General features: G+C 38.4%; 1 protein-coding gene across 3 annotated transcripts in view; it reads left to right on the top strand.

The window, feature by feature from the left end:
- Window positions 1–14,142, top strand: part of LOC138819646 (protein Noxp20-like) — a 155,120-nt gene that overhangs the window by 33,362 nt on the left and 107,616 nt on the right. For 2 of the 3 annotated variants that reach the window (XM_070011125.1, XM_070011127.1), the window contains exons 7-8: window positions 269–390; window positions 1,889–1,927. The exons of the other annotated variant lie outside the window; for it this stretch is intronic. The gene's annotated coding sequence lies outside the window, so the exon portion shown is untranslated. The remainder of the gene's footprint in view (window positions 1–268; window positions 391–1,888; window positions 1,928–14,142) is intronic. 3 annotated transcript variants of the gene reach the window in all.

Consider the following 14,142-nt stretch of genomic DNA (forward strand, 5'->3'; position numbering starts at 1 on the left):
GAGTTCAAGCCCTAGGACCAAGACACACACACACACACACACACACACACACACACACACACACACACACACACACACACACACACACACACACACACACACACACACACACACACACACACACACACACACACACACACACACACACACACACACACACACACACACACACACACACACCCCTGTGCTGGCATGAGCTCTTCAGTCTTTTCTCCTTATGAGATTTTTTTCATTAATATTTACACAATATTTTATTATTTTCATTCAGGTGAAATCTTTCCTTAATTCTCTGAGTGGAGAAGAATTAGAGGCTCTAATATTTGAATTAGAACAACTCAGAAGCATTTTCCCTAGCAGAATTTTATGAGGAAGAGGAAGAAGAGAAGAAAGGTAATATGAAAATTCAGAATCAGAGTGGGAAGATGCAATGTATTTATTATTACTAGAGTATTTATTATTACTAGGGTATTTATTATTATTATTAATATTATTACTAGATTATTTATTATTACTAGAGTAATTTGTGTGTTTGTGTGTGTGCACGCACAACGCCTGTGCTGGTCCTGGGGCTTGAACTCAAGGTCTGCTTGCTGTCCCTGACCTTCTTTGCTTAAAGTTAGACCTTTAAGGACTTGAGCCACACCTCTACTTCCAGTGTATTTTTTGTGATTAGAGATAGGAGTCTCATGGAGTTTTCTTTCTAGGCTGGCTTCCAACTGTGATCCCGAGATCTCAGTTGCCTGAGTAGCAGTCTGACGAGGATAGCCACTGGCACCCTGCATCTCTCTCTTTTTTGCAGTGAGAATTTTCATGTAGAATTCTTTTTGCAACTTTCCCCCATCTAGGTGTTCAGACACGTCAGCCTCTTGCTTATGTCTTCTTTTTTTTTTCCCTGTCAGACTCCTCTTAGCATCCCTCATACTGATATTGTTCATACCCCCCTGCCAGTGATTACAGTTAAAGATTGCTCTTTTCAGAGTTTGTCCTCAGTTTGGCTAATGTTTCTTTATATCTCTGGATACTTCATCTGTGCCTCGTGACTTGTGGGATCCTTAATCCCATCTTGAATTGAGGCAGAAAAGGTGGTAGTACCTAAAACATGAGTGACAATCTTCCCCCTCCCTGCCTCCACAATTTAAAGCCTGTATCTCTTAGAAAATATGAATGTTGAAGCTGCTCATTTTTTATAGTAATTAGGTAATGTGGCAGTTAGTATAAAATGTAATTTCTGGACAAATGAATCTTAAGGGTTGTTTTATTTTAACATTTAATTAGATATATTTCTAAGACATATTATCTGCTAATTGGCTATTTTAAGAAAGTGGAATCCAATGAATTCAGTTTTGTCTTTTTTTTTTAAGCTGGTCCTAGGACTTGAACTCAGGGCTTGGATGTTGCCCTAAGCTTTTTTGCTCATGGGTAGTGCTCTACCACTTGAACCACTGCACCACTTCTGGCTTCTTCTGAGTAGTTCATTGGAGATAAGAATCTCACAGACTTTTCTGCCTGGGCTGGCTTTGAACCATGATCCTTAGATCTTAATTTCCTGAGTAGCTAGGATTACAAGCATGAGCCACCAGTGCCTAGCCCATTTGTAGTGTTTAAATGAACTATTTACTTTGCCATGGAATGACATTTTCACTCTGAAGTATACAAGTGGTCATAGAGACTAGAATTTTATTTGATGAACATTTCTTAAAAGTGAATGAAATGAGCCTTTACGACGAGAAAAGCAACGATGTATGAGTCGTGATACACATTCAAACTAAGTTTCAATTTTGTAGAATGTATTTATTGCTCTGTTGAGCTTTGTAGCTTCCCAGTGCTGTTTACAGACTATGCTGATGAAATCTGTGTTGATAATAACAGCTATATTCATTGATTTCAGGACAGTTGGTCAGCATTTGGAAGATTTGTGTGACTCAGTGTGAGTATTTTCCCATTATTTAATGTGTGATGTTAGCAAATCATGTACAGGCAAAAGAAAAGAAAAGACTAACTGATTTTAATTTAATACATCCAAGCAGAAAATCTTATGGTATAGCTTCAGGCTCATTGCTATGTATCTCATTACAACTAAATTTTAAGAGATGACCACTAGTTGAGTTTTAGTGTAATATTAAGGAGTATGCCAGCATTAGCTTTATTGATAATCTGAGAAGGCAACTAAAATACTTCTTCCTTTTCTAACTAAGTGACTTTGTAAGGTAGATTTTCTGCATATACTTGAAACAACATAACCCAACAGACAGTATAAAAGCAGATGAGAGAATACAGGTGTCTTTCATTAGGCTAAAGGATGAAGAGATTTATTAAAGATGTAAAACAGTGGGACTATTCTGCTGAAATTTTACCTTTTTTGGAAAATACAGTTTTTTTTCAATAAGTGTATATTAATAAGTAGTGTTTCTTTTCTTTCTTTCTTTTTTCTTTTTGGTGAGTTGTGTGGAGTAAACTGTGGGCTTGGGTGCTGACCCTCAGCTCTTTAGCTCAGTGCTAGTATCCTACCACTTGAGCCACAGCACCACTTACAACTTTTTCTGCTTATGTGGTGCTCAGTAATTGAACTCAAGGCCTCATGCATACAAGATACTCTACCACTGAGCCACCTTCCCATCCCCAGTGTTTTTGTTCTTAAGTTTACAAAACTACCATAAGCACTTGAGTTCTAAATTTTCTTTTGTTTGGGTTGTGAAACTAGGACTCAATACCTGATGCTTTGCTCATTAGCTGAGTTCTACTTTTTAACATATCTGTCTGTTTCTCTCGTGTGTGTGTGTGTGCGTGCACATGCTAATGCATGTGTATCCCCTATTTTTTATTTAATTTATTTATTTTTGTGCCAGTCCTGGGGCTTGAATTCAGCACTTAGGCATTGATCCTGAGCTGTAGTCTACCACTTGAGTTATAGTTGTACTTCTGGTTTTTTTTGTTTGTTTGTTTTGTTTTGTTTTCTGAGTAGTTTATTGGAGATAAGAATCTCATTGACTTTCCTGCTCCAGCTAGCTTTTAATAGCAATCTATAGATCTCAGTTTCCTGAGTGTGTAGCTAGGATTACTGGTGAGAGCCACCAGTTCCTGGCTCTACTAACATTTTTTTTTGTCAGTTGTGGGGCCTAAACTCTGGGTCTGGGCACTGTCCCTCAGCTCTTCAGCTCAAGGCTAGCGCTCTATCACTTGAGCCACAGTGCCACCTCTGGCTTTTTCTACTTATGTGGTGCCGAGGAATCGAACCCAGGACCTCATGTATGCAAGGCAAGTACTCTACCACTGAGCCACCTTACCTTTTTAATTAGCTCTTTGGGAGCTCTCAAAATTTAAGAGTATTAAGAGGTCCTGAGACTAGCATGTTTGAGAGCTGCCAGATGAAAATTTTCCAAATATTAGTGCTTTTAAAGATGGCTCTCTGTTTACTTCTTTGAACTGTCAGTGTGTCCGTAATACCACTGGGATTCCCACTGACCTGGGCTAGGTAGGCCAGCGTGGACCAGCTGTGGGGTAGATTGTGGGGATGCTGGGTCTGCCCAGTAGGAGCGTGGGAATCCAGTTTTGAATTTTCTGTGACGTGCTTGGAGTTAGGGCCCAGTTCTTTTCTTGAGTCTGGCAGCTGGGCTGTTTTCCTCTAATGGGGCCATTTGTGCCGGGTCCTTCCTTGCGTATTGAGCTAGGGTGGTACTCTCAGGTGATGGCTGCAGTGCCCACTATTCATTGAGCTGAAAGTGCATGGCCATAGGTCTGCCCTGCTTTGTGCTTTTCTGTGGAATGACTCCAGTTTTCACTTGGCAGAGATGACACTGAGTTATTCTTGGAGAAGAGGTCGTCTTTGGGTGATCATTGGTGAACAGGTGGTGAGCACTTCTGACTTTAACAATCTTCTAGCAGGCCTGTGGAAATAGGTGGTGTGATATCCAAAAGATGTCTATGAGCAAGTGTTCTGGAACTTAGCTTTCATTTTCTGACTGGGAGAGGTCTTCCTCAGCCTGGGGGGGGTGTTGGTGGTGGAAAGATGACTTCCTTTTTCCTGAAGTACAGGGGGTACTTGAATGGAAAGTAGATAATGATGGAGAAGATGTGTCTGCATCCAGGAAAAAGTAGAGGCGAGAGCCTAGGTCAAGGTGGCAGAAGTGATTTAAGTCCTGTGTTATCTTAGTAGGTAGGTTTGCTCATGATTTTCTACCCCCCTCATGAGTCTGTGCTGCTGTAAGCGTGGCTAAAGCAGATATTGGTTATTTCTGTCCTCAGAGACCATTATCTTGAAGGCACTCTCAGTTCCAGATGGAGAATACTTGACCCTGATTGTTTTAGTCAGATCCAGAGTAACCTGTAAAACTTTTTGTAAGGGTAATGACTCTTAATGTTGTTGTGTACCAATTACTTTTTGACTATAAAAATGGGAAAGATTCTGTTGCCACGTGCTGCCTCCCTGTGGAGTTCTCTTGCTGAGATTCTGAACTAGGCAACTCAATCTTCAGGTGTTCATCACAGCTGGAGAGGGCCCTGGTGGAGAGGGGGTAACGATACAACCCAATGATGGAAGCTCCTGAGCCACCCTTGGGAGAGGAAAGGGATTTCTGGGAAGGCTGAGAGTTTGGTTCTGGAGAAGAATCAAGAGTTCTTGTATTATTGCCTGGATTGGCCTCACATTATGATCCTTCTACTTTCATCACCCGGGTAGTTGGGAATATAGAACTATTGAATGTGACCCCAAAGATTGATATAGGAGACTAGAGCAGCACTGAGGAAATGTTTTCTTCCTCTCTAGACCTGGCAGATCCCAGAGAAGGAGGGAGCATATGACCCTGATATCTAGAGAGTCCTCAGTGAGCCACATCTGTACGAAGGTCTCCTCTGAGATGGCTCTCTCTCCCTTTAGACTACATATTAAATGCAACAGACTTGTCCCAGGCCCAGTCGCCACTCCTCCCAGGGGGAGTGGGCATGTCCTCTGCTCTTGGAAAAGTTGATGGCAAAGTGTGGCATCTTAGACATTTACCAAGATGAGGTAAAATATAGGAGGACCTGACCTTCTCCCTTTTCCTTCCATGGTATCATTTCTCACCAGTCATTATCTTAGAAAGCCTGGAGACTGTTATTCATTTAAAATTTTTCTGCCCAAGATATATTTTTGGATATGCATTTCATCTAGAGATGTTTGACCTTGGTCCTGGATGAAGGGTTATCCACTCTGGCACCTTGGTATCTTTGCTGAGACAGTTGTTTGAGCCTTTCAGGCACTCAGCATATGGTTCTGAGTCTTTCAAGTAGGCATTTCAGACTGAACGCACGTAGACTGCTGTCAACTGCCCTGAATTTTCCAGTTGTGATACCTTGGAGCCTCCAGAGGGGACTGCCCCAGGCTGATAGCTTGGGACTTTTTATGTATGGTCAGGAACAACGTGGTCTATGAGCAGGCCAGGCCTCTGTCTGGACACTTGCAGAGACATTTGAGTGTCCCATTAACAATGTCATCTGGTTGGCTCAATGACTGCATGTGAGAAGGTTGGGAGCAGTGTTATTCTTGGGGTTGGAAAGCTGCTTTTTATGGTATTACGGTTTCCATGGATTAATTTTTGAGGGCATTTTTCATGTTTAAATGAAGACGGGCACAGGAGAAAAATCATTCAGGTTATCAGATAAGTGTGTATTCTCTGAGTGTGAGGAGGTGCCTTCAGGGCCATCTTTAATTTCTGTGATGAAGGGCACCTTTAGCTCTGAACATAGGGCCTCCCATCCCTTCTTATATTCTCAGCTTAGCAGCGATCACATGAGTTGATCATCATCCTAATGGGTGAATCGGAGTGCTGTGTCTAATGTAGGTACAGAGAGAAGCAGTTGGTCCTTCAGTCTAACACTTTCCTTGTGGAAGGTCACATGATTGGATATGTTTCTGAACACTAATGTGTCCACTGTTTCTCTCAGCTTTTCTAGACCATTTTGCTGCCAGTCCTTGGCGTGAGCTACCATGACAACATCTGAAGAGGGGATACAGCTCCTGTTGTCACCATCTGCTTAGGTCAGGGTGACATTTTGAGAGGCTTCTTACATCTTGAACTTTACCAATGACCATCCAGTAATAGAGATGTATTCTGCATGAGTTTACCCTGCTCACACATCACTTTCTACCGCTAGGACCCTTGGCCTTTGATTCTACATAGAGAATCTGATCACGGAGCAGTTACATGCACTATTTTCTGAGTGTGTATATATAACATTGGCATCTACTCCAGGGAGTTCAAGGGATTTCTGAGCATGTTCTCCACAAAGCAGGAAAAACTGCAACCAAGGGATGAGATGAATTCCTCGATGACTTTCGCCATTTCTATTCAGGCAGAGGTACCCATCTGCTACAGGGGAATGGTTTGGAGGTGGTTGTGGACTAGGTTGGAATTCTACCTGAACTTTCAGATTTATGCCTGTTTTTTCTTCCCTCTCCTGTGAAATGATCTCCTGCAGCCTGATACAGCATATGTGCAGACTTGCTGAGGCAGAATCGCTCAGATACCGGAGAAGAGTTGGCATGAGCTGGGGGAAGGGGAAGCATGAGGGTTTGTTCAGTGTGGATTCTCAACTAAAATGACAGAGGTCCCATAGCTTTCACAGCAGTGTTCTAGAGAACAGGCAGGGACGAGTTTAAACTGTGTGTTCTACCTTCCTGGCTGTGATGGGCTTCACATCAAGGCAAGTTGGAGTGTACAGAAGGGCCTAGGGAGGTGGCAAGGCTTTGTTTATGGCTTTGTTGGCTTGAACCCCTTGGCTGTGTGTGCTGAGGATCCAAGCTTGCTAATGAAATAGATTGTATCTGCTGGAAACCTCCATTTCCCTGTAAAATTCTTGTCTGAGTTCCCTCCTTTTGCACTCTTATGTGGGTCTGAGCTTCACAGGGACTTCTCTGGGTGAAGGCACGGGGTTTGTAAGCTTCTCCCAGCTTCCTAGCTCTACTGATCAATGTACCTGGGTGCCTGAGTTACACCAGCCCACTCATGCGCAGTCTAGCAGATAACGCTGTCCCTCTGCTGACAGGCAGTGCCATGGAACACACGAACATTTCTTGATCTCACAAGTCCCATGTTCATGACATTTCTTTTTTTAATTTATTTTGTGAACATACTGTACAGAGGGGTTACAATTACATGGGCAGGATAATGCCAAATCACTGGTGAGCGGTTGTGCATGTATGTACACACATTCACACTAAGGCATGTACATAGTGTCAGATTTGACTGGTTATGTACTATATATTATAGTACCCAAGTGAAAGAAGACTTGGAGATTCCTTGGAAACATCTTCTGTTGGTTTGTGTATTTTTCTTGCTGGTGGCAATCAAATTCAGAATTTCATGCAAACTAGGCATACTATCACGAGCCATAACTGGAGTTATTTTGTCTTCTATTTATTTTAATTTTGGGGGCTGATTCTGGGACTTGAACTCTGGGTCTGGGCACTGACCCTAAGCATTTTTGCTTAAGGTTACTACTATACCACTAAAGCTACAGCTGTATTTCCAACTAATTGGAGATAAGCCACATAAATTTTTCTCCCTTGGGTCAGTTTTGAACCCCTCTGTACACCATTTTTACAATAAAAAACATGAAAAAACCATTATCCTGGAGTACTTTAAGTTCAAATTTCCTAAGTGGTCTGTAAATTAAGACAAATTTTGAGTGGGAAGAAGGTCTCAGAAACATTTATTTGTGTGTGTTTTGCATTATTTCCCAAGTATACATAAGTTAACAGTAGGAGAAACAATAAGAATAATTGGAGAAAAAGAAGTTCTATGTTTAAGTATAATGGTTCAATACAGAATAGAAGACTCTGCAAATAAGACAATTTTGAAATAATAAAGCCAAGGCCAGTAGGTAGATCTATGGGTGTGATATAGAGAAAGCATTACTACTAAGTGGAATATGAAGGATGAGGCCACTCTGTTTCTTCTACTAGTTCTAAATCATGACAGCTAATCATGGAATTTTGTGAAAAGTAGAAGGGAGGAATAATTCTAGTTCCAAAGCAATTCGGATATAAGAGCATGGAATTAACTGGAAATAATGCCATGTTGAGAGAGCAGGAATTATACTAGCAATGAATTGGTGGATAAGATCACATTTCTTTTTTTCTTTTCCTTTCTTTCCTTTTATTGTTTTTTTGATGTTTGTGGGCCTGGGCACTCTCCCTCTACTCTTCAGCTCGAGGCTAGCATTCTACCACTTGATTGGAGATAAGTTCTTCAGAAACTTTCCTACTTGTGCTGGATTGAACTGCAATCCTCAGATCTCAGCCTCCTGAGTAGCCAGGATTATAGGCGTGAGTCATTGGCACCCCTCTTAAGATCCCATTTCTAACAGTGTACACTCAAGGTGTGTAATGTGTATGTTCATCTATCTTTATATGTATTATTGAGTTAAAAATCTGGGCTATAGCTTAGACTTTACACTCACAAAAATGTAACTAGTTTAAAATCTGATACTCTTGGAAAGATGAAACCTAAGAATGTAAAGGAGTTTGGGAAGTTCAGTTTGCATCCAGCCTGGGCAGAACAGTCTTTGAGACACTACCTATAATTAACCAGCCAAAAGTTGCATTGGAGAAATGGCTCAAGTGATGGAATACTAGTTATGAGCAAGACTGTTGAATAAGAGCTTGAGGTTTTGGCATACATACATAAAAGCATGCACATAAACAGAGGCACTTATATGTGCAAACACATATATATGAAACAACTCTCAGAATGTGTAGAAAAGTTAGAAAGTAATAGAAAATATGTCCTGAGTAAAACTAGAACAAGTGATAATTTTTTAATATTAGAAAGCCCTCAAGTGAACTTTCCCAGAAAAGCTTGAGAATATTACAAAGTTACGGAACAGAGATAGTAAGAAAATCAAGTAATCATTATTAAAGGAATCAGATCCATGGAGGAATGAAACAGAGACCCCTGCAGGTGCATCTGAAAATGTTCATATCCTGTGTCAAATGTTAGAACGTTTTTGAAAATTGTACATAAACAGTCTGAGCAGTCAGTCTAGTGAATAAGATCATTGGAGAAATTCAGAATTGCTAGCCTGTTTCTAGATTAAATAAACCAACAAAATATGGCAGAGCAATGTGATACAAACCTGGGATTCTAGCACTCAAATTAAGATAGGAGATTAGAGAGTGGAATTATATAACGATACTTTCCCTCAACCAGGTAGTATAATTTTGCCTCAATAAAACAATCCAAAGAACAAGAAAGGAATACAAAGTTGGAAGTTTGGGTTAATTATGTCATTATGTTTTGAGAATTCAAGTTTCCTATATACAACTCATACATAATCCTCACCTGTGTTTTAAATGCTGTCTTCATTACAGAACATTCCTCGATAGAAAATAGCTCATGATTCCCAACCAAATATTTGAAAAAGTAAGCATCATTCTGTTGGATTACAAAGAAATTATGAAGGAATACAAAAGCTTAAGCGTGGAGAAATAGCAAAGTTCATCTCATGTAGGACTTTGTAGACCTGGCTAAATTAGAATTTAGATTTAAAATAAGTAGTTTTTGCTTGTAATTTCATATTCTATAGGATACTACAAAATTGTTTTCAAGTAGAAGATTTAATTTAGAAATTCACAAATGATTCTGGCATTCTATTTGCCTAGAATATTCTTTCAAGTGAGGTATAATTAAAACTTAGTTAATAGATAATTCCATTAATTCATGTATAGCATGATAATGTGAAAAATCTAGCAAGAGTTGCTAACAAATGGATACTATTGATTTATAAATTTAGAAAAAGAGCAATTTTTTGAGACTTTGGTGTAACATGGTATGAAGAGAATAATTGTGTCATCCTTTTTCTTCTACCTATACATAGCACAGGAAGAAATTTCCTTAATTACATACGTCTGTATACAATGAGTAAAAAGCTAGGTTTGAGGTGTGTTTTTATTTCGTTTTTGTTGTTTGGTTTGTACTAAAGCTTTAGCTCTGGGCCTGGGCACTGTCCCTGAGACTGTTTTTGCTCAAGGCTACTGCTCTACCACTTGAACCTCAGTGCCAATTTTGTCTGGCTTTTCTTTAGCAGTTTATTGGAGATAAGAATCTAAGAAAACTTTCTGCCTGAGTGGGCTTTGAACCATAATCTTCAGATCTTAATATTCAGATATTCAGATCTCCTGAATATCTATGATACATAAAATAATAATATATAATAACATAAAAATAAATAATACTTGCAAGTGTTCTGATCTCAAGAATACCGCTGGAGGGAAATGTTGCAGCAAAGTTTAGTGTAGTGTTCTTTACACAACTGGGAGTGTATCTCAGCAGAAGTGCAGTATATTTTCACAGTAGTGATAAGCTAGTCATGATATAAATTTAGGGAATTTTAAGGTGCACCTTACAAGTTGTAAACTGTTGGGCATAAAAACTTGGGATTTTTGTCATAGAAATAATAGCTTACTCTGATGAACAAATGTTAACTCTTCAGGAATTAATTGTTATAGATAGGTCATAGTTTTATCTTCTACCAGAAAATGGCTATTTTATCTGTTGACTTTTAAATGTGTAACATCCCATTGGAAACTGCATCTATTGCAGAATTAAATAAAGTGCAAACAGATACTGTTTTAAATGTCTCTGGTATAGCATGTTCAGAATTTGAAAATGAGTATTTAGTAGTCATAGGAATTTTAAAGAACATATATATTCTGTCCTCTTTACAATTATTCAGTTTTATAAGTTAGGAGTTTCCATAGAATTGAACATTTTCGGGTTAGTATGAGATAATATTAAAATAATGTTTTGTTCCAAAATAATGGCAAGTATATTGTGAAAATATTGTATAGTTTGATAACCTTCAAGTTGATGACCCTTTGATAAAAAAAGGGGTAATAGAATAATATTTACCATACCAACACATTGAAATTATATTTTTTGTAGCTTATTTTTCAATTTAATTTTATTGTCAAGGTGATATATAGAAGGGGTTGCAGTAATTGTAAGGTAGTGAGTACATAACAAGTCAAACTTTTTACCCCCCCTCACTTTCCTCAGTTTTCCTTGACCTCAATACCCCTCACAAGTTGTAATGTATATTTCAAACATGTTGTGTTGTGTGCATTGCTACTGCATTAGTTTGCCATTTGTCCTTTGTCTCACCATTTTATTATTCCACTTCCCTTGCCACATTAAGATAAATGTATATACAATGACACATGATACTGAAATCAAATATAGCAGGGGACAAAACATAGGGGAAAACACAAAAGAAAAAAGAAACCACATAGTACATTAAAAACAACAACCACAAAGAAAAACCTCTGTTTCCATATGTAGGACTTCATTTTGCTCAGCATCATCTTATACATAGCTATTGAGCCATTCTGTTCAACTTCTAGGACTATCCTAGATATTCCCTACTTATTACAAATTAGGGAAACCATGGAATCTTTCTTTGTGTCTTGTTTATTTTACTTAGGATTTTTCCAAGTCATTCCACTTCCTTATGAATTGTAAGCATAGAATTCTACCGCGTTTATATATACCACATTTTGTCAATTCATTCATCTACTGAGGAGCATATTGGTTTAAAACATGATTGCATGTAAGTATCATTTAGAGTCATTCTAAAATGACAGATGCCACCTCCTCAGACATTCTAAAATCATGATTTCTAAGGAAGATAAGATTTCATGGTCGTACAAGTATTGAGATATCTGGATGAGTCTAATGTATATCTTGCACTGAATTAGGCAGGAAGATGTCCAATATCATATGGGATAAAAATGGTAGTGACAAAATATTCCCTTGAGAAAAATATAGGAGACTGCCAGAAGTATGAAGTAGTTCAGATAATTTTGAAGGTTTTAATAATGCAAGCTCATATATGTCTCTTTAAATAAAAATTATGTAAGTGGAAGGGCAAAAGATGGGGAAGAGAAGAAAATAACTGACAGCAGATCATTGTCCCAAGTTAGAGTATAAAAAGACATAATCTATAATTTCCCAGTTAAAGAGAGACCAATATAATACATCCCAATTAATTTAGGTACATGCAAAATATTTACTTGGCTTTTTCCTACTGTAATGCTCCAAAATAAATGAAGACTTATAAGAAAAATTATGTGATTTCCACTACTTCAACCTGAACACTAAATGTAATGAGCCCTCTTTTTCTCACTTTTCACGTGGAAAATAGTCCCAAAGTTGATGATGTTGTGGCTGATTAGAGTCAGAGCTAGGGGCTTCTACTTGTACAATTATCCCAGAATAGTTTAAAGCAGTGTTTTCCCCAAAGATATCCAACTACATTTTCTGAAGCTATACTTTGAACACACCCTCACACCTGAGCACATAATTTGAAATCACACTTCTGCATTTCCTTGGCACATTCTACTTTGTGCTTTTGTCTTTTTTGCACATTCCTTTTGAGTTCATAGTTGCTCTATTTCCATTTCATCTTTACAAACTGCTAAGAACATTGTTTAACTACCACTACTTGTTTGCACACACCCAGTCTATGTATGAAGGTACTTTGTCCATGTTAAGCAATAGGGCAGTACTCACTCTCTGAGGAGAAAAGTTGCACAGTATAACCCTACACCCACAGTAGAGGATGTAGAATTTAAAGCATTTTGAGACGAACAGTGATATTAGAATTGAAAGGCTCCTTAGGGACATTTTCTTGGAGCTCATTAGTTTTCCCTGTAGAAATATAAATATCCACAAAATCTGGAGCTAATTAGTAAGCATCTGAATTTACACTAGATCCTACATGTTGTGTTAATACAAGTTACCATTGTATTATTGTTATATCATCATCCTTCCCTACTTGAAAATGGGTATGAGAAAATGAAAGAAAGGCACTAAAGCAAAATGTCTTATCTTTTTAGGCATTTAATCCTAGTGGTGAGGGTAATATCTGAACTCTTCCATTCAATAAAGCTTGAAGTTTATAAGAGCACTTGAATTTGTGGTAGGTTGATTGATAGGGCTATTTCAACATAGAAATATCCCTAATAAGAACTAGAGTTTAAAATAGACTACATGGCAGTTATGATGTTTCAATGGCTATTGAGGAATTTTCTATTCTAAAGAAGAATCAATTCGGAGAATCTTCAATCACATCAGTAAAGCTGTATGTTCAACCTAATACTTAGTGTTACTTGTCCGACATTTATTATGAATAGGCTGATAAGATATCCAATCATATCTAAAGATATTTCAATAATATCCCAAACAGATGTGGATACATGGGCCAAGAATTGGAACTGTAGGACAAGTTAGGTTTGTCTGAGTTATAGTTCAATGTATAAACTCCTGGCTAAACAAAGGCTTCAAAAATATCCAAAAACAATGGGGCTGGGAAGGTGGCTCAGTGGTAGAGTCCTTACCTTGCATGCATGAGGCCCTGGGTTCAATTCCCCAGCACCACATATGCCAAAAGAAAAAAAGCCAGAAGTGGTGTTATGGCCCAAGTGGTAGAGCACTAGCCTTGAGCTGAAGAAGTGAAGGACAGCGCCCAGGCCCAGAGTTCAGGCCCCACGACCAGACCTCCCCCCAAAAATATTCAAAAACGAATTTTACAAACTTTAGGGGGGGGATATGAGAAGGGATGGCAAGGAGAAACAAAGGAGGAGGCAACATTGCTTGATAAGACATGTACTCCTTATCTTTCCCATGTAATTGTAACCCCTCTGTACAGCATTTTCACAATTAAAAATTTATACAGAATACCTCTAAGTAAAGTTCAGAACAATTGTATCTGTATAATTCTTTTTTGTTGTTGTTCTTTTTTGGTAGTGTTGGGTGTATCCGTTGGAAAAGAACAGGCCTAACTGTGCCTTCCAAATTCTATAAACTACCAAAAAGGCACCATAATTGACATGAGGGATGCTTCTTTTTTTTTTCCATTGTTTTTTATTGTGAAAATACTGTACAGAGGGCTTACAATTACACGGACAAGATAATGAGTACATTTCTTATCAAGAATTGTATCTTACTCCTTTGTTTCCGCTTCCCATCCTATCATGCCCCCTGTATAATTCTTCTAAGGTCAGGATGAAAGTGTTTGTTCCCAACATTTAAAATCAACAGGATATGTTGAACTCATGGATCCAGAATTTTATGGCTTCACATTCATATTTCAAAAATTTTATCAATA

This window comes from Dipodomys merriami, unplaced genomic scaffold (assembly GCF_024711535.1).
Source record: "Dipodomys merriami isolate MVZ:Mamm:240054 unplaced genomic scaffold, mDipMer1.0.p SCAF_806, whole genome shotgun sequence".
Classification (NCBI taxonomy): Eukaryota; Metazoa; Chordata; class Mammalia; order Rodentia; family Heteromyidae; genus Dipodomys; species Dipodomys merriami.